This window comes from Xiphophorus hellerii, chromosome 13, assembly GCF_003331165.1.
Source record: "Xiphophorus hellerii strain 12219 chromosome 13, Xiphophorus_hellerii-4.1, whole genome shotgun sequence".
Classification (NCBI taxonomy): Eukaryota; Metazoa; Chordata; class Actinopteri; order Cyprinodontiformes; family Poeciliidae; genus Xiphophorus; species Xiphophorus hellerii.
The window spans coordinates 25,034,696-25,050,718 of record NC_045684.1 but is presented as its reverse complement, the minus strand read 5'-3'; positions in this window follow the sequence as shown (position 1 = coordinate 25,050,718).

Genomic DNA, 16,023 nt, shown 5'->3' with positions numbered 1-16,023 from the left:
TGTAGTTTTAGAGGTGCGCAGCTTGGAAACTTTTGTCACACAGAGAGACGTGGTTGCTGAAATGCCGTAACTTGACCTCGTGGTGCCGCAGAGACCTCGCGGACGAGTCAAGCATAAGCCAGACAGAACTCGGCTCTTTAACCATGGTGTGTGGAACAACACGCACCCAAAGCAAAACAGGGGTTGTTCCTGCAATTGTGGATCAGCTTCCATCTGTTTCCTAAGAATTGAAGATGACATTGAACATTTTGGTTGGGCTATGACCAACCACAAGAGACAAACAAGGCTGGACAGCACTGCTCGGAGGAAATCAGGTGTAATTTTAGGTTGCAGAACTTCCCAAAAAACTTCTGCTACTAGTTACAAACTACTATGTTTGTAACTAATGTAGGTACAAACCTTTATTATGGGTAATTATTTATTAGATCATGTCATTCAAGTCTTTCTAATTGAATTCTCTTGAGAACTGATTTGTTGTAACATTCAGCTGATAAAGGTTTGCAGATGTCTTTAACTCTTACACTGGATCAGATGGGAACTCGCATCGACGACCTGGAGAAGAACGTAACTGAGCTGATGACGCAAGCTGGCATGGAGGACAAGGCCAGTCCAAAGTGACTCTAGTCGGGCTGGATATTTAAAGTCATTGCTGTGCTGGAAGGTGAACCTCTGCTCCTAGGTTTTCTTCCAGGCTGATTTTCAACCATCTTCCAATGGTTCCAATTGAACTCTGCCAACTTCCATATCCCCGAAGAAGAAAAGCATCCCCACATTCCACAATGTGCCACAGTGGGGATGACGTTTGTTTTTCACCCTACACTGTTTTGGTTGTAGGTTGTTCTCATCTGACCAGAGCACCTTGTTCCTCATGTTTGCTGTGTTTCCCTACATAGCCTTTTACAAACTTCTTACAACATTTTGCTGGTGATGTTCAAGATCCTGAATCAGGCTCTTAGACCACCCCATGTGACTTGACCTGTTTCAAGTCTCCTTTGAAGTTGAACCAGATATACCATTGTTTTTTGAGGCGCTTCCACACTGTGATCTCCTGTTTTCAAAGCTAGTCCAATCAGATTGCAGCTAAATGAGAGACCAAAGAACATTGTGGAGATTTATCAGAATCAGTAGTTCATAATGAACTAAAGCTAGCTGATATGGCATCAAATCTATATGTGTTAGACTAACCAGAAGTATATATTGTTCTGTATATGTTTATGTACCAGCAGCGTACCGTTACTGTTCCAACTTCCTGTGTCTAGATGAAGTTAGGAGATTCATCAGCTTCGATCCTTTTAATCCAACCTCCGGTAACACTGGTGCTTTCTATCAGTCCTGCTTTGAATGGACTTTCATTAAAAGGGCTTTTGTTTTCACTGCTTCCACTTTATTTGGATATATTTCAAGATATATTGAATGCGTTTTCTTGTACATTGCTATATTATTTTCTTTACTAAGTGAAATAAAGTTTATATGACACTTTTTTGAAGTCTAAAATGTTGATTGTGCGGAGGACCTAACAAAATGTGGATCCATCATTTAATCTACTCTGTTCTGCTTAGTGTGTTAAGTAGTGATGGTGAGATGAAGCCTCATGAGGCATTGAACCACTTGAGCCAACTGGTTCGAGAAAGGGTTCATTTCTTGAGGCTTCATGTGCACACGAAACCACCTACTGGCCAGGTGTATAATCACAGCCAGCTGTATCTTAACACGTGATGCATTGAATTTTTGTCTATTATGGCTCTTGGGAATGACTTCACAAAAGGTGTAGGACGAAATCATTTGTCTACATAAATTATGTATACACATATGTGTATAATAAAATATTGTTTGAATGTATTCTCTGTGTGTAATTATTCCCAAAATAGTAGTGTCATGTGATATGGCATGTTGTGTAATAATGTTTTTCTGTGACTCTAGAAAAATGGCATGGGCTTAATCAGGCAGAGGACAGTGAAAGTGCTTGTAGAACTAGGGAGGGGGTAGTGAATAGGCTAATGCTTGTGTAACTTGGATGATTTCATACATTTTTATTAAGAAACAACAATTTCTCCACAGTTTTTGGTTTCACACGATTTCTCTTTTTTGACACTACATGGATGAGGTGTTATTATTGTACCCCAACTCCTTGGAGCACAATAAACACCTCACCTTTACAGAAAATAAGAAACAGTGAAAAATACAGTTCCTCATAAGCAAACCTAATGCATCTGCAAATGTTCAGTTCACCTTACCTTGTTAGGGCTTATCAAATCGAAATGTTCCCACATAGGGGAAATCCTCCTCTTTCTCGCCGGCTCCATCCTACTCCTATCCTGTCCTCGCGCTCCTAAATCTCCTATCTATCTATCTCTCTCCTAAACTCTCCAAACACCGAATTAACTGTCTCAAACTAAATAACCACTATCCAAACTCTGCTATCCAAACTATCAAACTCTATCCACTCTCTCAACTGACCGCAACTCGCCTACAACAACCCACATTTTGAATGGAGCCTGTGGGGTTTTTAAAGCTGTCAAACCCCGCGCCAACATCTGAGCCACTTCCCGAAGCAGTCACGTGGTACAGCCAGGCAGCGAGGCTTCGGACGTCATCGTTTTCGGCTCCTCCCCTAAATGAAGCAAGCCTCGATACGCGCTTTACGGAAACGCCCCCTCCATTACTCGACACACGCCTCGAAGCCTCGGCACATCACGTAACATCACTAGTGTTAAGGTATTTTTTCTGTTGCCAGTGTTTCCACTCACACAGCCTCAGTTATTGGAATGTTTTCCTCAGTTTGTGAATTTATTGTCACAAACCCCCCCAAAACAAATCCATTTACATCCAAACATCATTTGATACCCCAACCTACCTAATTCCTTTTTTCTTTAGATTACCTCATCATTGCTTAAGCAACTGTGCTTTGTGAAGCAATGCATTTTTTATGGGGCTAATTTCAGTAATGTTTATTAAAAATGAATGTGTCATCTGCCACGGCATGTTTATCTTCATGAAAAAGTGATGCTAGTTTTATGTAAAGGGATAAAAAAAACAATAAACAACAAACTATGAAGCAAGTTACGGGCGGAGAACCGATTCCTGGTAGGGCTAAATCAAATATTCAGCACATGAAGGTTAGTCTGCAAGCGATGGAAAGACAGTAAAGTCAAAACAATTAAGTGCCCAAGTTAATGGATTGTTTCTTAGAGTACAACACCTCCCTCTAGTGGTCGCATCCTGTCACTACAGGTTTGACTCTGACCGTGGTGCTGAAGTCTTTAGTTAACTAGAACTAGAACATTTTTGGAAGAAATTTAAATGGGGAATGCCAAAGTGTCCCCGTCGGTTGGAACCCAGCGTTCTGATGCTAAATATTAGCATCGATGCTAAAATAAGCTGTAATGTACTCAATAGCATGTGAGTGAGTACTTGAGCAACATGGACCTGCTCCATTCACTATGTTAAAATTTGTGTATAAGCTAAAATCACACAAAATGCTAATGTTAGCCTAAATGCTGCCAGTGGAGCGGGGTATGACTAGCATGTTGTCTTACATTGACTTCCTCCATTCAATGGGCTAAACATGGCTAATAAATAAAACAGCTAAAAAGCTTATTTTAGGGAAAAGGCTACTGCTAATGTGGACAGTAGTTACTGCTACTGTTTGTGTTAATGTTAATGCACTGCCTTCTGATTTTTACTATTGCTAAAGTAAAAATCAGACGTTTACTTAGTGGCACTTGGTTACCAGAAAACGTGCTCATCTCTTAGCAACAGATTAACAACAAATATTGTTATTGTTCAAAAGACATAATATTTCCTCTGCTCTTTTGAAATACTACTTATTACTTACTACTTACTACATAACAAGAATTGTGCATTTGGTGAATTTTTCAGAAGTAAAAGGTTTTTTTTTTGTCATTGGTGGAGAATATATTATAAAACAGACATTCAACACAAAAACTAAAAATCTGATTTAAACTTCGTGGCAATTCGTTACCAGAAGAAGAAAATAAACGTCATCTCTTAACACCAAACTAATTATTGTTTATAAAACACAAAGTATTTTCAAATACTGCTTGTCTGCTTAGACACATAAAATTTCATAAAATTTACAGTTGATTAAGTTTGCAAAAGTAAAAATCAGATGTTTACTTCGAGGCACTTGGTTACCTGAAGTTGCTTTGCAAGGCATTTCAATGCTCTCCTGTGCATTGCTATGGCAGGCCCCAATTAAAGTTTTATGTCGGAAAAAATGAATACAGCTATAACTTAGTTTGTGTTACAAAATAAGTGTTATCAATACTTTTCTATTTTCTATGTGATGTGAAAAGAAAGTAGTAAAAAAAAAACCCCCAAATCCCCCCAATAGTTTCTTCGTTGGTGCACTTGCGTAATTTGTCCTTTAGATGGCAGTATTTATCAGACCTTTATTCTCGTCACCTCTGCTCTCTGACTGGCTTTCTATCACCTGTAAGGAATATTTTAACGTAGCAGAGTAACAGAGTGAAACACACACACACACACACCCACACCCACACACGCACACACACACACACACACCCCTCTTCCCCCCTACACACACATACAGCAGCATTGGCTTCGTGTTTGCTTCAGTCTGTGTGGCCGCACCGCGTGAGCTGAGCTCTGTGTGCTTCGGCGCACTTCAAATACCACCTGGCCCCACTGTGATGCTCGGGTCAAGCCAAAAGAGCATGAACGCCGCTGACCGTGTTGCTATGGCAACCAGCAACAGAGTACCAGCGTACCGTGTTTTTGCACGTATGTGCACCGAGAGCCACGTGTGTCTTCGCCGGGTTGGCAAAAAGCAGACACGCGGGTGGGGTGAGAGAGGATGATGATGATGATGATGATGCTGAGCGGCGCGCGAGGCGCAGTTCCAGCGTTACGTGATGCTTCGTTAGGAGTCAGGGCGGTAAATGAGAGAGTTCACACACACACACCCCCTCTCTCTCCTTCCCCTCACCGTGGAGTGGTGAGTGGGCGTGTGGAGAGCTGTAGCCGGTGGCGAGGTGAGCTAGAGAGGTTCAGCTCTGCAGCCCACGTTGGGATGGAAGCTGGGTGTTTTAGTGGCTTGTCTGCATCCATAGGGACTCTGCACTGGATCGGGGGTGGCGGTGAGGAGGAACCTCACAGGTGGGTGGGTAGAGGACACACTTCAAGCGGTGTGTCCTCTACCCACCCCCCTTCTCCATCTCCATCTCCATGATGCTTTGACACACTTCACTTTAAAGGTGAAACACAAGCAAAATGCCAACTCTGTAAAGTGGCTTCTCCAACTCAGTGGTAGACACCTATACATGTGTCGGATTTGCTTTTGAAGGAGCAGTGTTATGTGTTTTCCAGGCACATTTATAGCGCAGTCAAGTCACTTCACTTGTAAACTGAAGTGACTTGACTTAATCAATCAATTAAAATCTTGATTAAAATAAAAATCTTGGTTAGTGTTTAATTTATTGTGGTTCAAAAGCAACTCTAAACAGTCTAGATAAAAAGGAACTCAGTGGTTCAGCTGTTTTGCAGTTTTCCGGAAGTTTGTTCCAGATTTGTGGTGCATAGAAGCTGAATGCTGCTTCTCCTCGTTTGGTTCTGGTTCTGGGGATGCAGAGCAGAACCAGAAAACCTGAGAGGTGTGGAAAGTTGATACAACAACAGCAGATCTTTAATGTATTGTGGAGCTAAGCTGTGATTTATAAACTAACAATAGTATCTTAAACTCTATTCTCTGAACTACAGGATGCCAGTGGAAGGACTTTAGTTATCACAACACTGCTCCTCTTTTTACTCTTTAACAACATTTTGTACCAGTATAGCACTGAGAAGCAGCTCCTATAATGAGCTCAGCAGATGTACAGTTCCACCAGGTGTTTGCTAATTGCTTCTGGCTAGTCTGAAGGAGCTGAGTGGGGGAATCGGGAGCAAATCTGGACCGCAAGCATAGGTGGTTGATTTGATAGACACTTTTAGGGCAACATAGTTCATCACATCGACTCTTTTAAGACACTTGGCAATAGTTACAACAACTCTTAATTTCCCCTTGGAAAAAAAAAATAGTATTTTTCAAACTGAATTGTACTGAAGTGGGATTTGGTTGGGATAGGTTACATTTGTCTGACATTAAAATCTGGCCAATTATATGAAACATTTAAGTCTGACAAGTATTCGACGAGCAAAGACGAAACTTTCTGAGAGCTCTGAACAAAGGCTCCCAGTTATAGCTCCGACTGCAAGTGTGATCCAGTGATTGTACGCTGCCACGCCGCATCTTTATGGCACCGCTCTCCAAGTCCAGACGAAACAATGGACGTGAGTCTGTTTCATTGGCCGTGACGTTAGTCGGCTCTGTCAGAGATTTTGTTTACAGCTTTCGTTTCCTGGCCTGTCCTCCGGATTTCATCGAGGAGGAGGTGGGTGAGCTGACGTCAGTGATAGACAACACCTCTTATCGTCTGAATAAAACCATGAGGGAGTGAGGAGAGGCTTTGAGCAAGAAGTAGGATTCTGTCAAACATCACAGCAGACTTCCCACATCTCAGCGTGGAGAGTCCTTATCTTGACCGCAAGACCTGAACTCCACAGACGAACCGAAGACCACAAAAAAATTAAAAATAAAGAAAAACCCTAGACTAGAGAGGTCCCATGAGAGCTGGTGGGTAAAAATAGATGTGAGGCCTCTGTTATATAACAAAACAAGAAGAAATGAGAGTGGGCACACTCACACTCACGCAAACACGAGCATACAGGGGACACCTGTGTGCTGCCTACGGCCTGCAGCTCTTTGATTCCTGGTGGGCTTTAATCTGAGCTCTGCTCCGGCCCACCTTTGAAGTGAAAATCTGTGTCACTTTCGCCTCTCCATCTCAATAACTCACCCTGCAAACACACACACACACACCCAGATACTTGCACACCCACGCCCACACACACACACACACACACCCACCCACACACACCCCCCCACACACACACACCCCTACACACATCAACACAAACCACAAAACACTACTGACCACCTGTTAGCTTTACAGTAGTAATTCCAGCTGTCCTCAGAACCAAACTCATCCATAAACTCTGTTCTACTTTACAGTGCCAGAGGCAAGCCTGGGCCTAAATTTATCCCAGCAGCCCAACTGGAGCCGCTGTAACATATATCACCCTCTGTCTGCTCTGAAACATTTATATCTACAGAAATAGAAACAGACGTCCAACTTTGGGCGGCTGCAAGAGCGGTTTCGGATCTGGGGAGACTGAAGACGCTACTGTTTGGGCTGAAATCTTCATATTCAGAAATTTCTCCATGGATCTTTTAGGATGACTGCACAAGGTGCCAGAGGAACCGATGGTGGTGGTCTTGGTTTGACTGGATACCAGGGTTACAATATATGTTGCATTTTCAGCTGGTGAGGTTTGCTTTCACATTGATCTGTGTCAAACGAACCAAAACCTTTGATGACGCTGTTCACCTCCTCGCCTGTGGTGGCGCTGCACCAAAGAACCACTGAAGAAAACAACACAAACGTCTCAGAGGAAGACACTGAGCACAACTTCCTTCTTCACAAAATACAAATTAAAATGTAATAGCATCAGAGTTTAGCAAATGTAGGATTTATATTTTGTCTTTGGCAAAAGACCACAAGGCATTTCTCCCACTTACGTTAGACTTGCGTCACTAACTCAATTAAGACTAAGTGCGTTTCCATTATAAATGTGCAAAACTTGGCCTATATTCTGCTAATGTCAAAAACCACAATTTCACAATCAAAATACGCAATAATTCAGAAACATGCTGTGCCATCATCCTCCAACTACTTCCTGTCGTCTTCTTCATGGTTTGCGCCGGTAGCAACATCCGGTTGCTGATCACGTGACTTGTGTGATGCGGGAAAAAAAATCCACACATCGTTCTGGCACCAAATCCTCTTTTTTTTTCAATAAGAGCTTATTGGAAAACGAGTATTTTTAAATTGACAAGCTTCTATTAAGTGAACTTAATTTCGAAATGCCCAACTGCGGTCTCAGCAGTCTCACCCCCCTCGCTTCCAGCCCTGCTGCCCTCGCACCGGATGGCAACATTTCCCATATTCAAAACTTGACAGGTAGCCTATGCTTGCTAGAAGCTGGAAAAGATACAAGATTCTCGAGAACGTTCACCTACCTGCACAACTGCTACCTTGACCCACAGCCAGAACTATGACAGAGTGGTTTGGGTCAAAGTGTGTTTGTGTGCCCTCGTCAGTTTGGAGTGTTGCTATTTAGCAACATGTAGATATCGTTACATAGATGCAGAACACAGCAAGGTGCCAGCTCTGTGGGTAAAATTAGTGAAGGAAATGGAGTCTGAAATTTTATTTTTTCTTTCCGGCAGACGGGGATGGGGGAGACCCAGGTGAACCAACATCTAGGTCAAAGCAGATTACAGGAAAGGAGGGGGGACACACACTGGAGGTAGCAAGCATGAAGCAAAGATTGGAAATAGTGGGAACAGATATACCGGAGAAATGAGTTCTGTGGTGAAGAGAGGTCATTTCAAACTTTTGGACGAAAAAGTAAGAACCTTGTAAAATCAGTGAGTTATTTCCATTCTCTTCGTTCTGTCTACCCCTGGATAATAATACCAGTTGGTTTTTTGTATTGTTTTCCCTCCGTCCTCCTGCTCCCCTCACCTCCTCCTACTCGCTGCACGCGCCCTCTCCTCTCTGCCCATCAGGGGAGACTCAAGCGTGCCCTGGGGATTGGCAGACAGCAACAGGCTTGGTCTCTGTCGCTATGGAAACTGGGCCGGCTTAAAGCTAGCCACGACAGTGAAAGGCTAGCGTTCACCTGCGACAGGTGTGTGCGCGAGCGTGTGTGTTCCCATCCGAAATGGGTGCTATGCTCAGAAACATGTGTGTTCAGGTTGGTATGGGAGCCACGGGGGTCCACAGTGTTTACGTTCACATCCACAAACAACAAAATGAAATCCAATAACATTTCAAAAGCCTTTTTTTTTGTAAATAGGAAAAGTTCCCTTCAACAGGAAAAAAACCTCCAGCAGAACCACAACCTGGCTCAGTGTGAGTGTCCGTCTGTCACGACTGGCTGGGGGTTTGAGAATACAGAGTGTACACACAAAAAACAAACAGATGTACTGACCCAGGAATACTTTCTACATTGGAGAAAAGTAAGAAGTAATAGCAGTGGTTGCTGCTTTAGCGACTTCCTTCATAGGCGTGATATGACCTAAAGTAGCAGTAATATGTAAAATCAACTTGTTTTGAGCTCTACATCATGCTATAATGTTATCCCCTCATCAAAAACAAAGCTGGAGAGTTGCTTTGATTTTTTTCATGAGAAATCCTTTAAGCTCCCGTGGCAACCATTCAGCTGTGCAAAACACCTGGCTGGACCTAGCTCCGCCTTCGAGAACAAAACTCCTCTTGGAGCTGCAGTTTCCAAGCTTCTGCCTCACAGAGAGGCCCTCCCCCACTCAGCTCCTACAGACTAGCCAACAGCAATTAGCAAACACCTGGTGGAACTGAGCATCTGCTGATCTCATTATAGGAGCTACTTCTCAGTGCTACACAGGTAAAAAAAGTTGTTAAATGCCTAATAGAGGGGCGATGTTGTGATGATTTCCTGAAGGTGGAGTTTCAGAAAGAGCAGGAGTTTCTTAAAGAGACAGAGGCCCAAGGTGTTCAAGGTGTTAAATTACAAAGTCAAATGTCTTTTGATGTCCCTTTAATAAACAAGCTCTGGGCCGGTTTTCAAGATTAAAGAATGAAAGAGAACACATTTCGTTCCAGCAAAAGCTCAGCCAATAGTTTTGTCTAGGAAAGAGACATGGTTAAACAGCAGGGCCAAGTGTAGAAGCAGAAGGTTAAGTTGGGGGAGGTCTGCTCTGTGAATAGGAAGCTTGGAAACTGCATCTCTGAGGAGGAGCTCCATGCTCGAAGGCGGAGCTACGTCCATCCAGGCGTTTTGCACAGCTGGATGGTTGCTATACAGAAGATTAAATGATTTCTCAAACATGGAGGAAAGAATCAAATCAACACGCCAGGTATGTTTTCGATGAGAGATTAACATCATAATAACATGATGTAAAGCTAAAAAAAAGTCAATTTCACATAAAACTGCCCCTTTAAACGTCAGCATAAAAGCTGCCCATAAAAACTCGTCCCAACTGTACTTCCTGGTGTATCATTTTGTCATCAAATGCATCACTGGTGACTGGCTGATTCAGCATTTCCATGGTTTCTCTGAGACCACTCCAGATGTTACGGGGGGAACATAAAGGCGAGCTAGACGTCATAAACCCTTTCAAATTTCACACAGACTGAGTTTGTCCCTTCAGAAGGATGATTAACTCTTCATCCAGTCAGCTAATTAAAAATGGCTCCCTCCCGTTCTGAACAAGGTGGCTGAACTCAATCAGAATAATGGGATCTTCTGGCATGAAGAACAGTTTTCCCACTCAGCTCTGACATTCTCTATCCATTAAGCGTTCCTTTTACACATAATGCGTTTAGGTTTATCAGCTGGTCTCACGCTCTGAAGACAGACTAATGGCCTGTCCACAGTCACAGTTTCAAACCAGATGCCAGATGTTGACCTGCTCTGGAGAGGTTCTGTTGGAAAAACCCATTTTTATGTCATTACAACTACAAATAGAGCTCATAAGTATACATTTTGTGAAAAAGTAAACATTTCTGTCTCTTCTTTCAGAAAGTGAAACTTGTATTGATTCATTACCCATAGAGTGAAATATTTTAAGCCTTAATTACTTGTCATTTTAATTAAAATGTTTAATTAAATGTCTCAGAAGATTTAAAATGTGCTACACACCATAAAAAAATATCACTGCAAAAACACAAACTCTTTCCAAGTAATTTTGGACTACAAGTATCTTTTCAGCGAGATATTTGCACTTGTTTTAAGTAATTAATTCCTTAATATTGATTTTGAAAAGTACTAGTTCCACTGGCAGATTATTTCACCTGTAATATGGGAAAATGTTTTGTTATAAGTTAAATAATCTGCCAGTGGAACCTAATGCTTTAAAAAAAAATAAAAATCAACATTAAGGAATTGTTGACTTAAAAAAAGCTCCTACATCTTGCTGAAAAGTTGCTTATGAGTTAGTTTTGTCTCATTTCAGGTGCATTAAAGTATTTACACTGCAAACTATACCAAAAATACTTGGTAGAATTTTGTGTTTTTGCAGTCATAATACAGTCAACAATTATGAAACAAGCAATATAAATCAAACTTTGTCAAATGCTGTCATCAAAAATCAACAAGGAGATGCATTGATCAAAGGCAACATTTAACAGCAGGGGGTTTTAACCTCGACTTAAATGAAGTCAATGTTTCAGCAGTTTTGTAGCTATATGGAAGTTTATTCCAGATTTGTAGAGCATAAAAACAGAATTTTGCTTCTCAACTTTTGGTTCTGGGGATGCAGAAAAATATTCCTACTGATATCACAAGGTGTTATGCTTAGACCTTTGAACGCACGATGAATTTAAAGTGGCGAAATGAGACAAAATTAAAAATGTCTCCACAGCAAAATGTGGTAAAGGAGAAGCACTGTGAAGACTTAACATCTGGTTTAAAATGCGACGCTACACACCCAACCTTCAGAAGCGCAAATAAATGACTAACGAGGAATGGCAACAACTGGTGAGAAGAACCGGAGGACAAGATTAGAAGTGTCAGGGTGGAACGAGGGGAGAATGATGGAGGAAAGGAGAGATGGGGGGGAATGGCGGGCGGACGGATGGAGACGGGCGGCGTAGCTGTCCTTTGTGGAGTGCGGAAAGGTCAATTAGACAGTTTACAGGCCGCTGCCGCCGCCGAACACAATCACACACTCCACACACACACACGCACACACACACACAGCCTGGTACGCAAATGGAGGCTTGGATTTCATTATTCGGCTGCCAACCTGCCCGTTGGTTTGTGCGAATGAGATGATATCAGCCTAATTTTGTTCACACAAAAAAAAAGCAACAACTGAAAAACCAAAGTATTCTACTTTTCATGCGGCAACAGGAGAAAGGGAGAAAAAAAAAAACAGGACTCCAACCAACGCTGGGCTCTGCCAAAGCGATGAGATCAATGGCAGGATGGTGACCGAGGACAGCGGAGATGAAAGAGAGAACAGAGGGATGAGAGGACGAGCACATGCTCAGTGGGGTTGTCTCCCATGGTAACCGTCTGTTGCTGAATACCATAAATATTCATACGAGGAAAAGAGGGAGCGGCCTATGCCATATTCATGCCATTTCCAATGAAGCATATTTTAATTAGACGAAGAGAGAGAGAGAAGGAGAGAGAGAGAGGGGGTTCATTTTTTATCAATTACTGGGGTTTCAATAATAGATATTTGAATTAAAGGGAGGGAAAGGCAGACAGATGGAGACTAATTGAACAGGAAGGATTGGTTTCTGGAATATTTGCAAAAAAAAAAAAAGAAAAAAAAAGTTTCTTGCCAGAGTTCGTAAGGCTAGAGCTTGGCCTTACAAACCAGAGCTCCATCTGCATATCTGGATATGCAGATGGATAATTTGCTTTCTGTTAGTGAATAAAATGTTGCCATTTGTTTCAGTGTTAATGTACTAAATATAAAGGTACAGCGAAATGAGCACACATGGTTGTTAAAAGTTTAACTAACCCCCAAAATAAACTGCTTTTTTCTGATAAACTGAATTAATGGGTCATTTCGGGATCATTCTTTATGTTTCTGTGCGAATTTTGACATTTTTGTGCAAATTTGCTTAATTATGGATTATTTTGCCTAAAGCCTTCTCAATGCAGCTCAAATGGTACCAAAGCAATTGAATTCTCCAATGTGTTTAAAGGTGACCTATTATGCCAAACACATTTGTTATTTATTTATTTATTTTCTTTACACAACATCATTCTTAGATGATGAGATGTTAGTCTGGTCAGTTCTGCCTGTTTTGAACCATTTCAGGGCCTCTTGTCGCTTTAAATCCAGGTAAGCTGCTGGTGGCCACGCCCCCAACTCAAAATTGACACTCACACGTGAAATCGACTGCAAATGGAGGCGCAATTAGATGTCTTTGACAGGCAGAAGTGGAACCTCCTGCTCAACCAACAAAAGTGCAAAAAGTGGTTCCTGGATGGTAAATCAATCAATCAATCCATTCATCCATCCATCCATTTTCTAACACCCTTGTCCCTAGTGAGGTCGGGAGGGGTACTGGTGCCTATATCCAGCTAATGTTTCGGGCAAGAGGCGAGGTCACCCTGGACAGGTTGCCAGTTTGTCGCAGGATGGTAAGTCAACAACAAAATATTAGTTTTTTTCCAGCAGCCATTGTACAGCGCATACAGCTCTCATACCAGCTGACCAAACGTGCTGGAGCTTTGCTCGGGTTGCTAGATGACGGGATGCTAGATTTGTCACTTGTTGGTTTTTTGATAAAAAGTCGCTAAACATAGCTACAAAGTTTTAAAGCTTACCTCCTCTGTTCGGCCCCACATAAAGCCGCGCCTCGTTGTGTCTTCTTGCTCCGTCCACTTTGCTGGAATTTTTCAACATTTGTCGGGGGTGAGGGTTAGACTTTCACAAGGGGGTTACTGTGTTAGTTACACTTCAAAGAAACTTGTATCCTGTCCTGAAAGAAACTAATGAATGAAGAGAAAAACATAAGAAATGAATACTCCTACTTAAATCTGATCTGCATTCAGATTTGGATAAATCTAAAGTAAAGCTGAGCTGGACTTTCTTTGCTTTACAGTATTCAATATTTACACACTCAGTTGTAACTCATTCCTGCATATATATTATATTCCTCTTAAGGACAATGTTTTTATTACAAACATACGCTGAAAAATGAATAATCCCTCTTATTCATATAACTGTGCACACATGCAAACAAAGAAAGTCACATATTTCCATATTGTTCACCGTCCTTTTAATTTCTACCATCTGATATTTCATATTAGTGAGACTGTTTGCTGTGGCTGATCATCAGACTCTGTTGCAGAGGGATTTGTTGCTTACCTTGGACCGAAGGACACACACTACCGGAGTGCTGCTGAAGCGTGATGGACATTAACCTTGTGCTGAAGGTTGCACCATTCCCAACGAGAAGCTTTTACTAATCTTGGCCTGGTGCCAGCCAGTGGCCCAGTTTTTTCCTCCGTACATTTCTTCTTATGTCAAGCATGAAGACTTGTAGATTTCCTCTTGTGTATTTCCTGTTTACCTTAGCGCCAAAATATGTTTCGAATCAAATCTGATATGGATTTTTGAATTCAAAAATGGAAAATGCAGGCATCTGTCTAGTGAAAGACGTCGGATATTTTATAACACTTCATGGAAACGAAACACTTTTGTGTTTTTGTTTATTCGCTTTAGGTTGGTTGGGTCAACAAGACTTCAGGAAATCCAAAATGCTCTTGCTACTGTCGGATTTTCCAGTTGCAAATACAAGAAGAACACTTTTTAAAGTCAGGAATGCTAACAATAGTTCGAACTACAAGAAAAAAACCATTTGACATCTGAGAAACTGAAACTCTTTCCTGGAAAGTCTTGTCAGATATAAACCACGTTGGGTAACCCTCAGGTAACCAGACTCCTATTAGCTGCTAATGTGTTTTAAATATGCATTTTATTACTTTGTCTCTTTGTATATATGCATGTACAAATGTAATATCACTTTTAAACATCTCATCTTCAATATCCTTCTTTCTGCCCTTTGAATGAGATTGTATTGAATGATGGCAAGGAAAAAAGTTGCCTTCTCCTACAAAAACTACGTGCATGTCTCTTCAAGATTACGAATATTCTCTAGTAAAATAATACTACTGTATAAGAATAAAGAATGCTGCAAAAAAATATGACTTGTAGTATTTCGTAAATCGATTTTTGCTTTTGAAATAAAAAAAAAGCAGCAGGAAAAGTTGGTGAAAATTGTGGATGCGGCAGATTGCGCATTACTAATGACGCTCAGAGATGAGTGAAATATTTTTCCTTCCTAGATTTCTTCTGGTTTTGTGTTGTAGATACATTTAAATGTCTAAGGTCATCAAATCAATTTTAAAAGACAAAATAGCCTGAAAAAGTACTATGGTTTCATTTATTTGCTACAAGTAATCAAATTAAATTTATCTAAGTATATATATCAAACTTCTTAAGTTGTAATGCTAAACAAATGTAAATAAATTAAGTTGACAAACTTAATTTGATTACATATAGCAAATTAACTATTTTTTAAGCTGGAGCTCCATTCTTTTTTTCAGTGAACACATGGAGATAACCCCACTACATACTTACATCTTACACATAAACACGTTACATTACATAAGCATGATGCATACACACCTCGCATAGACAAATAAGCATATTTTTGGCAAAAATGAAACCCCATACCAGTCCACCTGTTTCCAGTGGTTTTGTCTTCCATGTCAGAACTTAAATCTCATTGAGCTGCCAGTCATTTTGTTGAAGGTGACCTTCATTCTCTAGTGAACATGCGTTAGTGCTAAAAAACCATCCAAGATTGCTAATTTGATCAATTCTACAAGAATAGTGGACATAAATCTCTCCACAGCGATGTTAGACCTTGATAAGAGGTTATTGGTGCTTGGTTGCAGCCATTCTTTGCACAAACAATTATATATTTTGATGTGTATTTACTCTTTCACCTGGAGTCAGGTTGGTTTAAACCGTTTTCCTCACCAATTTAATAAATAAAATAATTTGAAAACAGCTTTTTTTTTCTTTTTAAAATATTTTCTCAGGTTATATTTGTCTGATTTTACAACTTCCTTAATTATTTGAACATTCACGTGTGTCAGACTCAAATAAGAAGCAAAATAAAAGTTTTAAAACATTTTCTTACCACTACATAGTACGCCTTCTGCTTGTTTCCGCAGTTGGAGCTTGCTTCAGCTGCACTAGCTCACGGTCAACAATACAGCCGCGCGCACAGCTCGCTTCCTGATTGACAAGCCGCCTTGTCCAATCAGGTGAAAGGGAGCCTCCTTTCAGCGGTGCGCCAGCTA